At 43.5% G+C, this 17798-nt stretch overlaps 1 protein-coding gene across 1 annotated transcript in view; it reads left to right on the forward strand.

Moving 5' to 3' along the window:
* Positions 1–17798, forward strand: part of LOC105744900 (zinc finger protein 420-like) — a gene marked incomplete at its 5' end in the record, with an annotated part of 115312 nt that overhangs the window by 39602 nt on the left and 57912 nt on the right.

A 17798-nucleotide genomic window follows, 5' to 3' on the forward strand; every position in this document is an offset into this window, starting at 1 on the left:
AATGGTTCAGTCATAATGGAAGAAAGGACTAATGAGATTCAACACAATCCCAACCAAATTTCCAACAACCTACTTTGCAGGAATGGAAAGCCAATTAGCTTTTGGAAGCTAATTTGTTTGGAAGGGCAAGGGGAACCAAATAGCTAAAAACATCCTGAAAAAAAGAGAACAAAGTTGGAAGACTCACACTCTGACTTTAAAGCAAGTTACAAAGATACAGTTGTCAAAACAGTACTGACATAAGAATAGATACATTGTCCAGTCAAATTGAGTGTTCAGAAGTAGACCTATGGCCAATTGATTTTTGGTAAGGCTGCCAAGTCCATTCAATTGTGAAAGAATAGTCTCTTCAACAAAAAGTGCTATGTAACAATTAGTCTTAAGGCCATAAAGAGCAATTGCAGTTTTCGGGACTTGGAGTTGTCTTGGGTGGTGCTTCACGGACAATTATGGGACATTGTAGATCCCCCCAGGGCCCACTGGATGGAACAAGGGAGAGTGTGGGCTATGATGTGGACCATTAACTATGAGGTGCAGCGACGCCCAGAGATGTACTTACCAAATGCAATGGATGTGTCATGATGATGGGAGAGAGTGTTGCTGTGGGGGGAGTGGGGGGTGGAGGCAGTGGGGTTGAATGGGACTTCATATTTTTTGAATGTAATATTTTTTTTAAAAAATGAATAAAAAAAAAAAAAAGCAAATGCATTTCTTTGTAAGATACATTCCTCCAGTGACTGTGATCCCTCCCAGGAAATAAGTGGATGCATTTTTTTTTTTCCTTAGGTAAAAAGCCTCAGTACTCTCTGGCCCATCTCCTTTCATAGCCAGTTGCAAGAGATCAATGCCCAAAACAGATTGATTGAATAACAGATCATTATAAGCAACATAAATGTGAATTTTCTTTGACAAGTTAAAAAGGAAAGCACTAGATCTATAATAGCATTGCTAGAGCTAAAAAAGAAATTGTTGAGCAAGAATATCTAGTTGTTGAAAGCTGTTCGCAGTGTGATTCATTTGTATTAATTTTAAATAACATACAGAACACGTGCTATATTATTTATGGATACCTATATGTATCTTAACACAGTTCTCATAATGTGCATAAATATCACCTGGGGATCTTGTTAAAATGCAGGCTCTGATTCACTAGGTCTCGAGTGGGCTTGATATTCTGCAATTCTTTTTTTAAAATATCTTTTTCTTTATTTTTAAGGAAGTTTTAGACCACAAAAAAGTTACATAAAAAATATAAGGGATTCCCATATACCCTATCCCTTCCCTCTCTCATGTTTTCCCCTAATAATAACATCTTTCATTCATGTAGTACATTTGCTACAATTCACAAGCAAATATTGAAGCATTGCTACTAACCATGGTCCATAGTTTATGGTATGGTTTAACACTTTGCATTACACAATTTTATGAGTTTTGACAAAAGGTATTATGGCCTGTATCCATCATTGCAATATCATGCAGAACATGCATAATGTCCCAAAAATGCCCCATGTTAAAGCTATTCTTCCCTCTCCCTCCCCTCAGAACCTCTGGTGACTACTGTCTTTACATCAGGGCTAAAAGTTCTTCCATGACTAGAATAACAGTAAGTCTACTATGGTCCATAGTTGCATTCCCCCCTTATGTTTGTTCATTCTGAATCTTGAGGATTTTGGGATGGTGAAGCCACTCTCCTTCTGATTGAGAGAGGGCTTAGATCCCAAAGCACAGATGGATTGAACTGTCTTGCTTGCAGTTGTAAGATACTCTGTTTTCTGGGATGGGCACTGTCCATATTCATCATTTTGTTAGTTTTCCTGGGTGATTCCAATGAACTGGCGAGTGGGTGTTAGCTGTAACTGTGCTGAGAGTCAGGGTTCAACTGACATATGAACAGACAGAAGATTTAAGTTGCTGGAACATATATTTAATAGGTATAGTGCTAATTAGAGGGTAAATAAAAGAGGCAAAAGAATCATGTGTAGGGAAAGTCTGGTTACACTGGGGAGATAGATTAACATATATTCCAAGATAAGTCCCACCAATGGGCTGTTAATTTCCTGGGGTTGTCTGCCCTAAATATAGGTTCCAGATGTCTCTAGAGCTGTCAGGAGCACCTCTGCTTGAAGCATTGTTTACTGTGGCCGTCAGTGAGATCCTCCACATAAATGTAACCTCTGGAATGACCTCCTCCCTCCCCTTGAAATCTCTTAGCTGGAGAACTCATTTGCATGTAATATTTCCCCCTTCTGGTCAAGGAGTTTTCCAAAATGCATTGCTGGTTGGTACTTCGTCATAATCCCTCAGTTCCAGGGAGGCCCATCCCTGGAAGTCATGTCCCATGCTGGGGGGAAGGCAGTGAGTTTATATGCTGAGTTTGGCCTAAAGAGAGTCCACATTTGAGCAACAAGGAGGCTTTCAGAAGGTAACTCTTAGGGAACATATATTACTAGACTAAGTTTCAATTTTACAAGAATAAGGTTCATAAGTACATGCATTAATATCAAGGGCCTGGAGTATTGGTCTGTCCTCTATTTCTAGGCACTGCCTATGTACTCTAGAGATTCTTGCAACTCTATTAGAGAATATAACAGGACTCCCCAGAAGATATTCTGCAGTGCTAACAAGTCCCCTAGTGATGTCAATGCTGCTAATTTGTGGTCTACATTTTGAGTAGCAAGATATTAAATTATTAACAAGTATTGGAAGGGCATCTACCAGCTATCAATAGAATTTACTTCTGAGCAGTGATGGAAGGGAATGAGATGGGGATGGTAGTCAGAGGGGATACAATCTTTTTTAAAATCAGTTATTGGGGAAGCGGTTGTGGCTCAACTGATACAGCATCCACCTACCATATGGAGGGTTCTATACCCAGGGCCTCCTGACCCGTGTGTGGAGCTGGCCCACACGCAGTGCTGCCTGCATGCAAGGAGTGCATTGCCACAAGGGGTGTCCTCTGAATACAGGTGCCCCATGTGCAAGGAGTATGCCCTGCAAGGAGTGCCGCCCCGTGTGACAAAAGCACAGCCCACCCAGGAATGGCACCGCACACACAGAGAGCTGACACACCAAGAGGACGCAACAACACCACCACCAACAAAAAAAGCGACACAGTTTCCTGGTGCCGCATGACAAGCACGCAAGTGGAAACATAAGAACACACAGTGAATGGACCCAGAGCGCAGATGACAGGGGTGAAGGGGAGAGAAATAAATAAAATGAATCTTTAAAAAAAATAAAATCAGCTGTTTAATTACTAGTAATTTTTTAAAAAGAGTATACGCATTAAAATTTTGGAAAACAGGAAAAAAGGTTAAGAGCTGTTAATTCTGGGCAAGGGACAAATAAGTGATTGTTGTTTTCTTCCTCCTAGCTTTCTGCATTTTAAAAATTTCTCCAAAAAGTGTGGGGCGGGAGGGGGGGGGGGCGGTTAAGGAAGGAAAGAGAAATTAAAAAGGGAAAGAAATGGTAAAGAATATCGAGAGCTGAGCTGAGAGCCAGGGAACGCTCTAGAGTCTCCTTTTCTCCTGGGCTGATGGTTAGGAAAGCTTTTGGTGGAAGAGGATGAATTCTGAAATTCAGCAAGGCTTTTGCCTGGACTGGAGGCTCCTCCCACCTTTCCCCAAACTCTAACTAAACCAAAAAATAAACAGAGTGAGTAAGGGGTGGTGAGGGGAGTGAGTGGGAAAGCTTAGGTCAACAAATCAATAGGCAGATAGTGTAAAAAGAAATGTTATATATCCATACAACAGAATATTATTCTGCCACAAAAAGGAATGACGTTCTTATACATCCTACAACATGGATAAACTTTGAAGACATCACGTTGAATGAAATAAGCCAAACACAAAAAGACAAATATTGTCTGATTTCCCTTATATGAAATAACTAGAATATGCAAATTCATAGAGGCATAACGAGGATTACCAATTAGGATGGAAGGAGAATGGGAAATTAATGCATAATGGGTATAGTTTATGTTTGGGGTGATGGAAAAGTTTCGGAAATCTTAGTAGTGATGGTAGCACAACATTGTGAATGATTTATATTGTATATATATTACCACAATATTTTTTTTTAAGTGAAGCAGGGTACAAGATTTCACTGGACATAACTACAGCTAAAGAAACATGTTTTGGGGACAGACATTAAAAAGGAACCTCCAGAACCACACTGTGGTTCTTGGTAGAAGTTTCTAAATAACTAGCTCTGAGAAGTTTGAGAACACTAATAAATAACATCCTTTTTATCCCTGACTAATTTTAGAATGAACCGAGACAGAGACTCGGGAGTCATGTCACTCAAGATGACTTTTTTTACCCAGAAATCTGTTGGAAAATATAAGTGTAGCAGGGTGGATTTGCGAATCCACCCTCCCTTTCCCGTTAAACATCTCCTCCACATCCAGCAGAGAGCAGAGTGGTGTACCACGCTTACAGCCTGGTCAAGAGCAGACCAGAATACAAACTCTCAGAAGAAAGAACCCAGAATGGTCTGCAACAGTCATGTCCAGTTCCTTTTCTCCAAATTATTAGGCAGACAAATCCTTCCCCCTTCCCAGGAAAAGATTAGGAAGGAAATGAGAGAGGCCAGGAATAGTACTCATGGAGAAGTCTTCCTCTCTCATGAAAAACATGAGGAAAGGGACACAGGATCCCCTCACGACAGCATCATACTGATGTTCTCTTCGGGGAAAGGATTGGTGCACCCTGACCATTTTTTCAATCCCACCCCACAATCACTTCCCAATCTGTTATTATCTAAACTAAAAGGCCGAGTGAGTTTTCAAACTTATTTTTAAACTGGCTAGAATATCTAATGAAATCAGGAATCAAATGCAAGTTATGGTGGAAGCTGCCATAAAAGGGAACTATGCTACTGCTTCTTGGTACACTCTGCACAAGAACTACAAGTCCTTGCTCCCAACCAAGTGCCTTTGGGGATTTTCCACCATGATATTTGAATTCTAAGGTATTTTTCCCCTATCACTCTACCTCACTGCCTATCATCGTGTTCTTTGGGTCTGAAAACAAGTTGAATAAAGGAATGGAAAGAAACCCGTTGTTGAAGGCAGGGAGAGGAAAAAGAAGGTGTGATATGGGAGCATTTTTGGGACTTGAAGTTATCCTGAATGATGTTGCAGGGACAGATGCAGGACATTATAAACCCTGCCAGAACCCACTGAATGGACTTGGAGAGAGTGTAAACTACAATGTAAACTATAATCCATGCTGTGTGGCAGTGCTCCAAAATGTACTCATCAAATGCAATGAAGGTACCACACTAATGAAAGAAGTTGTTGATGTGGGAAAAGTGGGGGATGTGGGGAGTAGGGCATATAGGAACCTCCTATATTTTTTAATGTAACATTTTGTGTGATCTATGTATCTTTTAAAAATAAATTTAAAATATGTTTAAAAAAAAGAAATCTGCTGCAAAGAGCACCACAGAATAATATCTCAGAGGCAAGCAAATGTGATATGGTTACTCAGTGACCATTCTTGCAACACTTTGTTCCAAGAGTTTAAAATATCTGCAGAAAACCCTGCCTGTGTATCAAAATCAGACAGCTATATTCTTTATGATAGGAGAAATGGGTCCTGGATTAGTTTCCTTTTTTCTTTTTGAAAGATTTCTTTTTATTTATTTCTCTCTCCTTCCCCCGTCCCCCCAGGTGTCTGTTCCCTGTGTCCTTTTGCTGCGTGTTCTTCTTTGTCCACTTCTGTTCTTGTCAGCGGCACGGGAATCTGTTTCTTTCTGTTGCATCATCTTGCTGTGTCAGCTCTCCGTGAGTGCGGCGCCTTTCCTGGGCAGGCTGCACTTTCTTTCGCACTGGACACTTCTCCTTACAGGGCATACTCCCCACGCGTGGGGCTCCCCGAGGTGGGGACACCCCTGTGTGGCAGGACACTCCCTGCACACATCAGCACTGCGCATGGGCCAACTCCACACCAGTCAAGGAGGCCCAGGGTTTGAACCGCGGACCTCCCATGTGGTAGACGGACGCCCTAACCACTGGGCTAAGTCCGTTTCCCCATTGTTTTGATCAAATCTTAAAAGCAAGACCTAAAAGGATCTAGTAATTTTCCAAGTAATTTAATTATGTCCCAGAACAAAGCTGAAGAATATTTATTGGAATACAAAATACACAACCGCCTTATCTGGCATTCAATCAAAAATTACCTGGCATATAAAAAGTAGGAAAATATGACCCACAGTGGAGAAAAAATAACAATCATTGAAAAATTGACCCAGATCTAGCACAGGCATTAGACTCATTAGAACACCTTAAAACAGTTATGAAAATTGAACTTCAGGGAGTAAGTATAGCTCAGTGGTTGAGTACCTGCTTCCCATATATAAGCTCGTGGGTTTCAATCCTGGTACATTCAAATAAATAAATAAATGTCCTTATCATTCTCAGATCCCCCCTCCAAAAAAAAAAAGTGAATGTCTACAGATGAAAACTACAATGTGTAAAACAACCTGCCCTGGATGGGATTAATGGCAGATTGGACAGTGCAAAGGAAAAGATTAATAAATTTGAAGATAGAGCAATAGAAACTATGCAAAATAAAATAAAGATAAAAACTCAAAAAAAATTATCTGAAAGTCACTGGGCTAAGGGACAACTTCAGGTGGCCTAATATACTTACAAATGGAGTCCTTGAAGGAAAATGGGGGGGGGTGGTGGTCAAAAATAATTTGAAAATTTTATATAATAATGACTGAAAATTTTCCATGTCTGGTGAAAACTATAAATCTGCACATACAAGATGCTCAATGGACCTCAAGCAAAGAAACATGAAGAAAACTACCACAAGACATTTCACAATCAACTTATTCAAAACCAGTGAAAGGGAAGCGGACTTAGCCCAGTGGTTGTCCCGGCTCAAACCCTGGGCCTCCTTGACCCATGTGGAGCTGGCCCACGCGCAGTGCTGATGTTAAACAGTGAAATTCTATTTTCTATACCAGGGATTGGCAGGTCAAATCCAACCTGCTGCCTATTTTTGTATGGCCCATAAGCCAATGACATTTGCAAATGATTTGATACTAGGAAAACCGACTTTCATCCCTAACTATTCCAAAAAGTGAATTCTATTCTTCATATTAATAATCCATATTACAAAAAGTACTCAATATTATATTTTTAATTTCATTTTTAAAATGTGGAAATGTGCTTTTTCTATTATAATAGCACCTATGTAATATCCACCACTTTGCCCCTTGGCTTGCGAAGACTAAAACATTGACTATCTGGCCGTTTATAGAAAGTGGTTGTTGACCCCCTTTCCTATAGGACGGCCTTCAACCCTGACTGCTATTTACTATAGCTATTTCCCCTCAACAATCCATGGTTTAGGCATTTTAGGCCCTTTTTGACCACCTGTAAGATGGAAATAGTATTACCAACACCCTAATCATGGATTGTTATCAAACTGAAGCCCTCAGAGCACCTTGAATAGAAGAGGCATTAAATTACGTGACTGTGTAATTAAGGAGATGTTTTTAAGTAGTCCTGTTATTCTCACCTTTAAATATCATGAAAAACTTAAACATGAACGGAGGAAATATGGATAAATGTTAAATAAACTTCCAGAATAAATATCAAACCAGGACACCCTGAGGTTATTTTGGGGCTTCAAGGACAAGGATGAAGACTCCAAATCTCCATTCTTGGCTAGAGCACTTTGTCATTTGACTCTTTCCTCAGGACAGAACTTTGGTTGAAACTGTCTCATCCTGGAAGCAGGCCCATCAAGATACTGGATGTGGTTCTTAAAAATAAGCATTTCAGAGACACTGTTTCGTTGGTTTCAAAAAGTTTATAATCGGGGAAGCGGATTTGGCCCAATGGATAGAGGGTCCACCTACCACATGGGAGGTCGGCGGTTCAAACCCAGGGCCTCCTGACCCATGTGGAGCTGGCCCACGTGCAGTGCTGATGCGTGCAAGGAGTGCCCTGCCACACAGGGGTGTCCCCCGCATAGGGGAGCCCCACATGCAAGGAGCGCGTTCAGTAAGGAGAGTCGCCCAGCGTGAAGAAAGTGCAGCCTGCCCAGGAATGGTGCCGGACACACGGAGAGCAGACACAACAAGATGACACAACAAAAAGAAACACAGATTTCCAGTGCCGCTGGCAGGAATACAAGTGGACACAGAACACACAGTGAATGGACACAGAGAGCAGACAACTGGGAGGGGGGGAGGGGGGCGGAAAGGAGGGAAATAAATTTAAAAAGTGTATCTTTAAAAAAAAATTTTATAATGGGCCTGGTTTGGTTATTAGGATAATAGACAATATTGGCTAAACCTCCGTGAAAAAGTCAGAGAACTGGAGAGCCACATTGCTCAGAGAGCCTGGACCCAGAAAAATGTCCAGCCCGCAGGAGTGCTGAGAGCCTGGGACACTCTCAGGAACCAGTCATCTCCTGGCCACCTGGATTCCCACGCCTAACACAGCTACCTGCATTTCCCCATGTTTCTTAAACCTAATTAGTCATGAATGCAATTTTCCTCGAACACTCCATGAACAATCCCTCCTCAGGGCCCTTTCTCGGAAATACTCATCCCGGAGACATCGGCATGGCTCACCCCCTCATGTCCTGCTGGACTCTGTCCCCTCACAGAGAGTAAGACCCTGGCCCTTTCCCCCACCCCCCTTGACTGGCTTCTTATATTTATTTGTTTATTGCCTCTACCCACTCATTCTAGAATGTAAGTGCAAGGACATGCAGTTTAGTTTGTTCGCTGCCGAATGCAATGCCTGAAACAGCGCTTAGCCTGGCACAAGTACTGAGCGTGTATTGCCTTAAGAAATGGGTTCTCATGAGCTGCACAGAAATAGAGAACCCATCCTCCTTCTCCCAGGTCTTGTCCTAATATTTTAGAACAGATCAAAGAACGTGGGGCCTTTAGGGTTTTGCCCATTGTGGAATTGGAGAGATGGGACGTCTAAGGAGATCTCTTCATAAAATCAGTCTGGGTTCTTGGAACAGGGGCCTCGTTGGCCCTCATACATACAATCAGAGCAGGCCCAGTAATCAATCTCCTGAAGAGGAACAGGAGCCTCGTGACCCTTCCTTCCCACTTCCTACAGCCCTGGCCACAGTGTTATCCCACTCCCACTTCTATCCAGCCTCCCAGGATCCTGAGAGAAGCTGGGATTTGAGAAGCTATCGAAACGGCAGGCACATGGTTGGTCAAAGGAGGGGGATGGATATTTCTGGCATGTGACCAAGACCTCTGAGTTGAGTCTGGGTGGGCCCAGGACACAAGAGGTCACTGAATATACAGATAAAAATAAATATTCACAAATTAATGTCATCCACCAAATCAACAGGCTAAAGAAGAAAATAAGATCGTATATAGAGATGCAGAAAAGGTATTTGGCAAAAATCCAACATCCATTCATGATAAAAACTCAGCAAATTAGGAATAGAAGGCAACTTCCTCAACACGATAAAGAACATCCATAAAAACCTACAACTAACATCATAATTAATGGTAAGAAAATAGATGTTTTCCTCCTAAGATCAGGTATACTAAACAAGGATGCCCCCTCTCAACACTCTAGAAGTCCTAGCTAATGCAATACGATTAGAAGAGGAAATAAAAGTTATACAGATTAGGAAGGAAGAAATAAAACTCTCATTGTTGGAGATGACATGACTGTCTTTGTAAAAAATTCCAAAAAAACTGATTTTTTATAACCCTAGATTAAATGATTGTTAACAAGTTTAATATACAAAAACCAATAGCTTTCCTCTATACCAGAAATCAACAGTTGGAACTTGAAATTTAAAACACAACACCATTTACTTTAGTACCACCTGTAAAATGAGAATCATATAATAATATCTAAATCCATGAATTAATATTGAAAAGCACAGTGCCTGACAAACAATAAGCATAATCTTAAGTGTTTGCTGTCATTCTTTTGAAGCATTTCTTGATTCAGTTTGCTAATGATATAATTGTAATTTTTAATTGCTGATACATATCAGATTTGGGGGTTAAGGTAATGCTAACTTCATAAAATAAACAAGATATTTCCACCTGAAAATAATTCAAATGGTTTGGAATTTTCTATTCTTTAAAGATTATACTTTAAATTACGGTGAATGTTTATATAAAACCAACTAGGCCATCATCTGTGATAATTGCTTTCTTCTGATTTTCTATTTCTCTCAGGCGGCACTCATTAGCGCTGTCCCCTAAATAGGACTCTTCTCCTAAGCACATTGTAGTTGGATGTGACTTGCTTTGATGAGTGACTGAAAAGCGAAAAGAATGAGATTTTTAAAAGCTCTCCAGGTGATTCAGAAGTGCAGCCAAGGTTGAGGGCCTCTCACGAAGGTCAGAACTAGTTTAAATCGGAACCGGGAGGATCTCCCAAAGTCACGGCTCAGTTTCTCTCCCTCCTTTTCCTCTTTCCTCCCTTTCCTCTCTTCCTCGCCAGAGTTTGCAGTGCGGGGAGGAAGCCGGGAGGAGGGGAGCTCACGACTGGCCCCTTGGGATTCGCCAGGTGCCCAGGGGAGCCCCAGGGTGCACCTTAGGTTCCCCAGAGGCGGCCTCTTGGGCGCTCCTGGCTCAGGCTGGTCTCCCCTGCGGGAGAGAGACGCACGCGGCTGGCGGCGCCCGCGCGGCGGGCAGATGCGGGGAAGCCCGGAAGCTCGGCGGCCCCTCGTGGGCGTCCTCGCCGGCTGCAGCCTCGCCGCCGGCGCGCTCGGGGCTAAGAGCGCGGAGTCCCGCGCATTCTGCAAGTTTGGGCACCAAGCGGCCACGGGCAACTTCCGGGGACCTCTCGCAGCGGGCCTGGGGCTCCCGCCGGCTTCCCCGGAGTCGCTGCAGGCCTGAGAGGCCAGGCCGGCCAGGCCGGCGCGGGGGAGGCAGCAGCCCGGGGAGGCGGCGGGGGCGGGAAAGTAGCTGCCTCCGCGGCAGCTGGTGGAAGGCCGGGGCAGTTATCATCCACAAGCCGGTGCACACAGGGCGGCGAGGACAGAGCCTGCAGCCGGTCGGTGGTTTGTCGTTCTCTGTAGCCCGCAGGTTTGTTCGGGGCAGCCCCCCAGCAGCGTTGGGGAACAGGCGGCCTTTCCTTGCCAGAGCCGGGGCCCATATCTGTATCCCCAGAATCCAGATCTCTGAACCAGGTCTTGGAAGCACCAGGTGGTGCAGAACCAGCATCTGGCCCTAGGTGCCCTAATTATTTTAGAGTCTTCACTTGCACCCAGCTTCCCCAGCGTCCCCAGCTCAATGCCTTTAAGAACTAAGGGAGGGAAGGGGACTTGGCCCAGTGGATAGGGTGACCATCTACCACATGGGAGGTTCTCAGTTCAAACCCCAGGCCTCCTTGACTGGTGTGGAGCTGGCCCATGCGCAGTGCTGATGCGCGCAAGGAGTGCCCTGCCATGCAGGGGTGTCCCCCACATAGGGGAGCCCCACGCGCAAGGAGTGCACCCCGTAAGGAGAGCCGCCCAGCACAGAAGAAAGTGCAGCCTGCCCAGGAATGGCTCTGCACACATGGAGAGCTGACACAGCAAGATGACGCAACCAAAAGAAACACAGATTCCTGGTGCCACTGATAAGGATAGAAGTGATCACAGAAGAACACAGCGAATGGACACGGGGGGTGGGGTGGAGTGGGGTGGGGGGTGAGGGTGGGGTGAGGGGGTGGGGGTGTGTTTGTGTAAAAAAAAGAACTAAGGGAGGAGCCTCATCTCAGCCACATCCCTGCCACCCCACCCCACCCTCCCAGGGCTTTGAGCTCCGTGCCTGGTGGGACAAGTCAGTAATTCTTCCAAATATTGGCCTCTTCTGCTTAACATCAGAAATGTGTGTGAAAATGCTGATTGGAAGGTTATTTCCTATTTTTAAGTAGCTTTATTGCGGTGTAATTGACATGCAATAAATAGCACACCATTCATGTGTAAAATGTGGTATTGATTATATGGATATGCCCGTGAAACCATCCCCACAGTCAAGACTGAATATATCTGTAGTGAGTCAAAATAAAATAAAGGCTTTGCGCTGTCATGAGGACTCAGTATCTCGGATCTTGCCTTGAGTAACAGAGGTCCCTCAGCGATCACCCCGAACCCCCACTTATACAGGATAAACCACTTCTCCCTGTCCTCCCCTCATCCTGTGTTGGCACCTCAAGTCCAACACAAACTCGCCAGTCCCCACTCTTGCTCCACCAACCCCACACCTCATCCTCTGTAACCTTCTGAAGGCACAGGCCCAGGTCCACTGTAACCTCCCTCCTGCTTGGGGGAGCCTACACCCCGATGTGCTACTCCGTGGGACCCTGCGAGCTGCAGGCGCCTCTCTGTTCTAGGACCCGTGAGGACGAACCAACTTTCCTTTCATACTTCTCCGGTGCCCCTGGTCCTTGCCACACCTGGCTATCCATATGAAGAGCCCTGCCATTCACACAATTATCCATCACCCTCCAGAATGTTCTCATCCCCTCCTCACTCCTCCATCCCTCAGTGCCACCCCACTGCTCAGGCAACCACTGCTCTGGTTTCTGTCACTGTAGTTTGCATTTACTAGAGAGAGATACAAGTGGAATCATCAGTATGGACTCTTTTGGGTTTGGGTTGGCTCTTTTCACTAAGTCGATTCATGTCACCGTGCGTAGGCTGAGTAGCTTTCCATTGTACCGATATAGAATAAATTGTTTATCCAGTTGCCAGTTGATGAACATTTGGATTGTTCGCAGTTTGTGGCTACTACAGATAAAGCTGCTGTGAATATTCGAGTACAAGTCACTGTATGGAAATATGCTTTCATTTCTCTGGGGTTGTACCTAGGAGTGGAAGGCCTGGGTCATATAGTAGGAGCATGTTTAATTTTTTAAGAAACTGCCTGACTGTTTCCCAAAGGGTTGTACTATTTTACATCTCCATCAAGCATGAGAGTTCCACATCTTCCATGTCCTCACCAACACCTCATACTACAAACAGGGAAATTGAAATGTTATCCATAACCCAAAACTTCCCACCAATTTCCAAAGCACAGCAACGTGCCAATATGAAAGCTGCAAACTGTAATGATGGGACATAAAAGGCTTAAAACATACGGTTTTAAAACTGACATGGTTGCTTGATGTTGGACAACCTGTGGTGCTTTTCTTAGCACAGCAAAGATTCATGTCTCTTTTGTGGCTGATTCTGAAATTCTACCGCTTGTGTGTGCGATGTAATTCTAGCTTTTCCTACAGATTGTTAAAAACGTTGCATTACTTTTTGGAATGTCAACATAAAGTCTTCATGGTCAGGTAGCTGCCAAAAACCGCATTAGACTGAGAAATACATATAATCTATGAAAATTTGGGCATTGAAAACTAAAAGGTATTCCACTGGGGAAACATTCTGTGCATGTGTCTATTCCTTGGTCGCCCCTGGGGCACGCAATAGGATGACACTCTCCACCTCCTTGAAGTTGGGTGTGACCATGTGACTTGTTTGGTTGGTGATACGTGAGCAGAAACGTGTGTCCCCCATCGAAAGGCGCATCAAGAGCCAGTACACAGCCCTCCCGTCACTCCCTCTTTGCCCCGTGGCCAGCACACGTCTCCTCCATCCACCTGTCCCAGAGGACAAGGACTGAATGCTCAGAGACGAGCCACCCTGTGATGAACGGTTTGCTTCGAGAAAGCAACCTTTGTAGTGTTAAGCCACTGAAATATTGAAGGTTTTTACCACAGTAGATCATGACTTCACTGCCTTCACGTTTTGCTGGGAAATCAAAATTCCTCCCGATTTGCAGGGTCATTGCCATGGAATTACATGCATGTATTTTGTAATCTCTTCCAAATTTGTCATTAGTTAGAATTGCCTTTCTTATTTTCAATCACATTTTTACTCTCTGCTATCTCTGCCAAGCATACCAGGAATTTATATATTTCACTACTCTTTCAAAGAGCCAGATTTTGGCTTTATTGGTTCAATTTTGTTTGTAGTCTAATTTCAGCTTTTATGTGAAGAAGGGTGTCTAGTGTGGTAGTTAAGATTATGGGCTCGGAAGCAACTGCCTGGGTTTCAATCCCAGCTTTGTCAGTGTCTGAGTGTGGCCCTGGGGAAAATACCCTCCCTGAACTTCAGTTACCTCATTTATAAAATGGGATAATGAGAGCACCCACCGCAGGTGGTTGCTCTAAGCATTAATGCACGTAAAACAGGTGATTTGTATGTGTTCAGTAAGTATTACTATTTCTGTCCTGTTTTGTTCCTCCCAAAATGTTGAAATTAACTTTTGGTTCATTTTTTTTCACTCTTTAAAATACGAAAGGCATTAAAGCTAACATATGCCTCCAGAACGCAGCTTAAATTTTTTCTTTTGGTACAAAATATTCCCTTTTTGATATTTTACAGTGTGCCTTAAATTATTTTGACTTCCTGTTTGATCCAGGCATTTAATTTCATACTCTGTTCAAGTAATTAAGAATTTGTCATCGATCATATTTTTTATTTTATTGATCAGAAAAGGACATGGGGTTTTATGTCCTGTTTTGTACGTTCCACTGAATCTACATTCTTTGCATTGTAAACGCCTTGTGTAGTTCTCTATAGATCTAGGACTGCAATTTCTTTCCAAAAAAGAATTTTTTTTTGCCCACTAAATAGTCTGGTCATTTTTATGAGGTATTTTCAACAATCCCACTAAAATCGTTCTGTGTTTTGGGAGATGTTTTGCTTTGCTTTGCAGTTGGCTAATGTAGGCCAAGTTTCACTGCCATATTTTCAATTTAAGCCCCAAGTAATTATCTAAAATCCTTTGTCCTCTTAATGCTTTTAACAACCTTGACCTTCCTTAAATTTGTCAAATAACATTGCTTACCTATTTTGTTTTGATTTCCTCTTAATCTCTTTGCCTTTCGTTACATCACTCTAAAAATCACAGCTATGCTTTTTAACCCACTGACAGCCCATTTAGTAATAGGAAAGGTCAGCTGGCTCCTCTTTAACTGATTTTTACAACTTGCTTCCTATTTTTACTGTTTACTCTTCACTCTTCCTGTTTCTTAGAATGGATGATTTGATCATGGTTTTTCATAATCCTTTTTTTTTTCTCTCATTAATTTAGAAGTTCTACAATGTTCATTCTAGGGGTTCCTATCCTGTTCTAAAATAAAATCTATTTCTTTATTGCTGTCATAAATTGGCCAGTAAACTAAGATAAGTACAAGGACTTGTTCTGGAAAGATGTTAAGTATTTTATACTTCTACACTCTGAACTTGACTCAAGTGGACTTAAGCAGAAACATGTTTTATTCAACACCAGTACACCACATGCAGTAGGAAGTCATGTTCTTGATGTTCAAAACACACTTTTAAATTTGTAGACTAAAAGCACAATGCTAAAGAGGACTATGTTGTTAAGAGACCGGGCTAATGCAAAGCACACGCTTACTGGTAAATCGCGTTCTACATCCAGATGGTTTTTAGATGTTTTCTCCATTAGAAACAGCTCCATCTTCAAAGTCCTTCACCTTGTTAGGACACTCTCTCAACACGTCTAACAGTTAACTTTAACGTTCCAGCAATGCCCCTTGGGCTTTGGAGACAGGGCTGGTGAAGCAATACATTTAAATCTAAAGCGCTTGAAGTTAGCATGAAGGAAATACACAGTCAGCCAGGTACTCTGTAAGGCTAGTATTCAAGGAATTACCACTTGGACTCCCAGTTAAACACAGTACACTGGATACATGCTGAATCTCTTCTGAAACCCTGCCAAGATGAATTGAAGATTGGGGAGGAGGAAAGGGAAATGGGGGCAGAATCCCTCAAAGACAGAGAGGACCAGCAGAGAAGTTGAACAAGGTTTTGGAATTTGGGAAGCACACCTCTGAGAGCTGCCTTAGCACCTAGAGAAAGCTGGAAGTGTAGCCTCTGCAGGGGCTGGGGGAAGTCAAGAAGTAGACAGAGCCTTAGCGCAGTAGTCTGGGAGGGCACAAGGTACAGGCCCAGGGAACTGAGAATCCAGCCCAGCAGACTGCGAGGCAAAGGAACACCCAAAATGGTGGGCTTGAAACCCACTTCACCGTCTCCTCCTCACAAGCCTGGAGAGACATTCCAGGTGAGGGTAGTAGAAGCAGTGAGAAGTGGCACGTTTCTGGATACATTTTGAAGGCAAGCCAACAGGATTTCCTGATGGATAGGACATCTAGCATGAGATAGAAAGAATGTTTTTGGCCATGGCAACTGGGGGAAAAATGAAGTTGACATTAACTGAAAAGGAGAACTGCAGGAGTTGCAGATTTAGGAATGAAGAACTAGAGTTCAGATTTCAATGTGAAGTTTGAGATGCCCTTGGGAATTCAAATAGCAATGCTGAGGCATTATCTTTATCCTGGTCAGTAACAGACCAGGATCTGTATCCTGCCCTGTTACAGGCTGTTTGCCATACAGGCATTCTTAAGATATTCCAGGACATAAGCTGTCACAAGATGTGCAGAAATGCTGTTAGGGATTGCCCTCCCCAATATTTATCCCTTGTTTCCATTCTGTCCTGGCCACACGGTCAGCCACTGAGTAAGAGGAGCCAAGGCCAAATCTGCTCAGTTTGTATTCTAAGCAGAATTAGACCAACCTGCAGTGTTAACCTCAGCTATGCCCTCACGGTTCCAACTGAACAAATCCTTCACGCTCTCAATGTCTACCATGGAGAACCAGGTGTCTGTGTAAGTTTCTGTATTAACCCAATAAAGAAGATATTAGGTATGGCTATAGGTTTTTAAATTGGTGGGACATAAGGACTTGGAGTGCGGAAAGGCAGAAGTCTTATAACTCCAAATGAGAAGGCTTCTACACAAGGCCACATGGAGGGTTGCATCCAGGGAGATCACAGAAGGCAGCTAAAGGATAACCAACAAGGTAGTGTTAGCTAGGTTGTGGGCACTTGACTAATTTGAATGATTCCATGAATTCTGGGGCCTAGAGCTGATTGGTTGGTATCTGACCCCAGGGTGATGAGGATGGGCCCAGAGTGGTCCTGAAAGGCAAGTAATTGGGGTGTAAACTTAATACAGCTGCTCATGAAGGGGAACCAACAAGCCCTCCTAGCCATGTCAAGACAGAATTTCAAAGAAAACTATTATAGGACCCTGAAAAGTGGGCCCTACATTAGCTCACAGACTGATAATGACTAGCCTTCTACCTAGTTCTCATTTGGGGCATGTAATAGTTTGAAGTTCTTTTATAAATCCCCAAAGAGGATTATATTTTTAAATTAATCCATTCTGGTGGAAATGGGACATTTTGATTGGATTACATCAGTGAGGCATGAACCAGCTTGGGTCTCCACCTTCTTGCTGGGTCTGATATGAACAGAGAAGGCGCCGCCATATTGATCCTGCCCTGTAAGGGAAGTCTGCAGGGAAAAGAAGCCCTGAGGGCTGACAGGTCCTGGAGTCAAACTACCAGAGCATCGAGGCACAGAAAGAGGCCTTCGAGGGATTGGGTCCAGGGAGCAGCTCAAGTTTCAGGAGACTAGCCCTGCCATAGGCCTGATAGCTCCCAGCTGAACTAGGAAGAAAGCTGAGCTGGCAAGACAGAGGAGGCAGGAAAGAGACAAGCCCTATGGCTGGTTGCTACAGCTGAACTCCAGGAGCTGGGCTCCAAAAGCTGGTGAGCCTGGAGGGGAAGGTGGAGACCTGGCAAGAGATCGCCCACCATCTTGCATCACAACGTGGCTGCTGACTTTGCTGAGAAAGTACCTCTGATGGTACCTTGATTTGGCATTTCACTGCCTTAGAACTGTAAGCTTTTACCGTAAATAACATTCCC

Source organism: Dasypus novemcinctus, chromosome 8 (genome assembly GCF_030445035.2).
Source record: "Dasypus novemcinctus isolate mDasNov1 chromosome 8, mDasNov1.1.hap2, whole genome shotgun sequence".
NCBI classification, from domain to species: domain Eukaryota; kingdom Metazoa; phylum Chordata; class Mammalia; order Cingulata; family Dasypodidae; genus Dasypus; species Dasypus novemcinctus.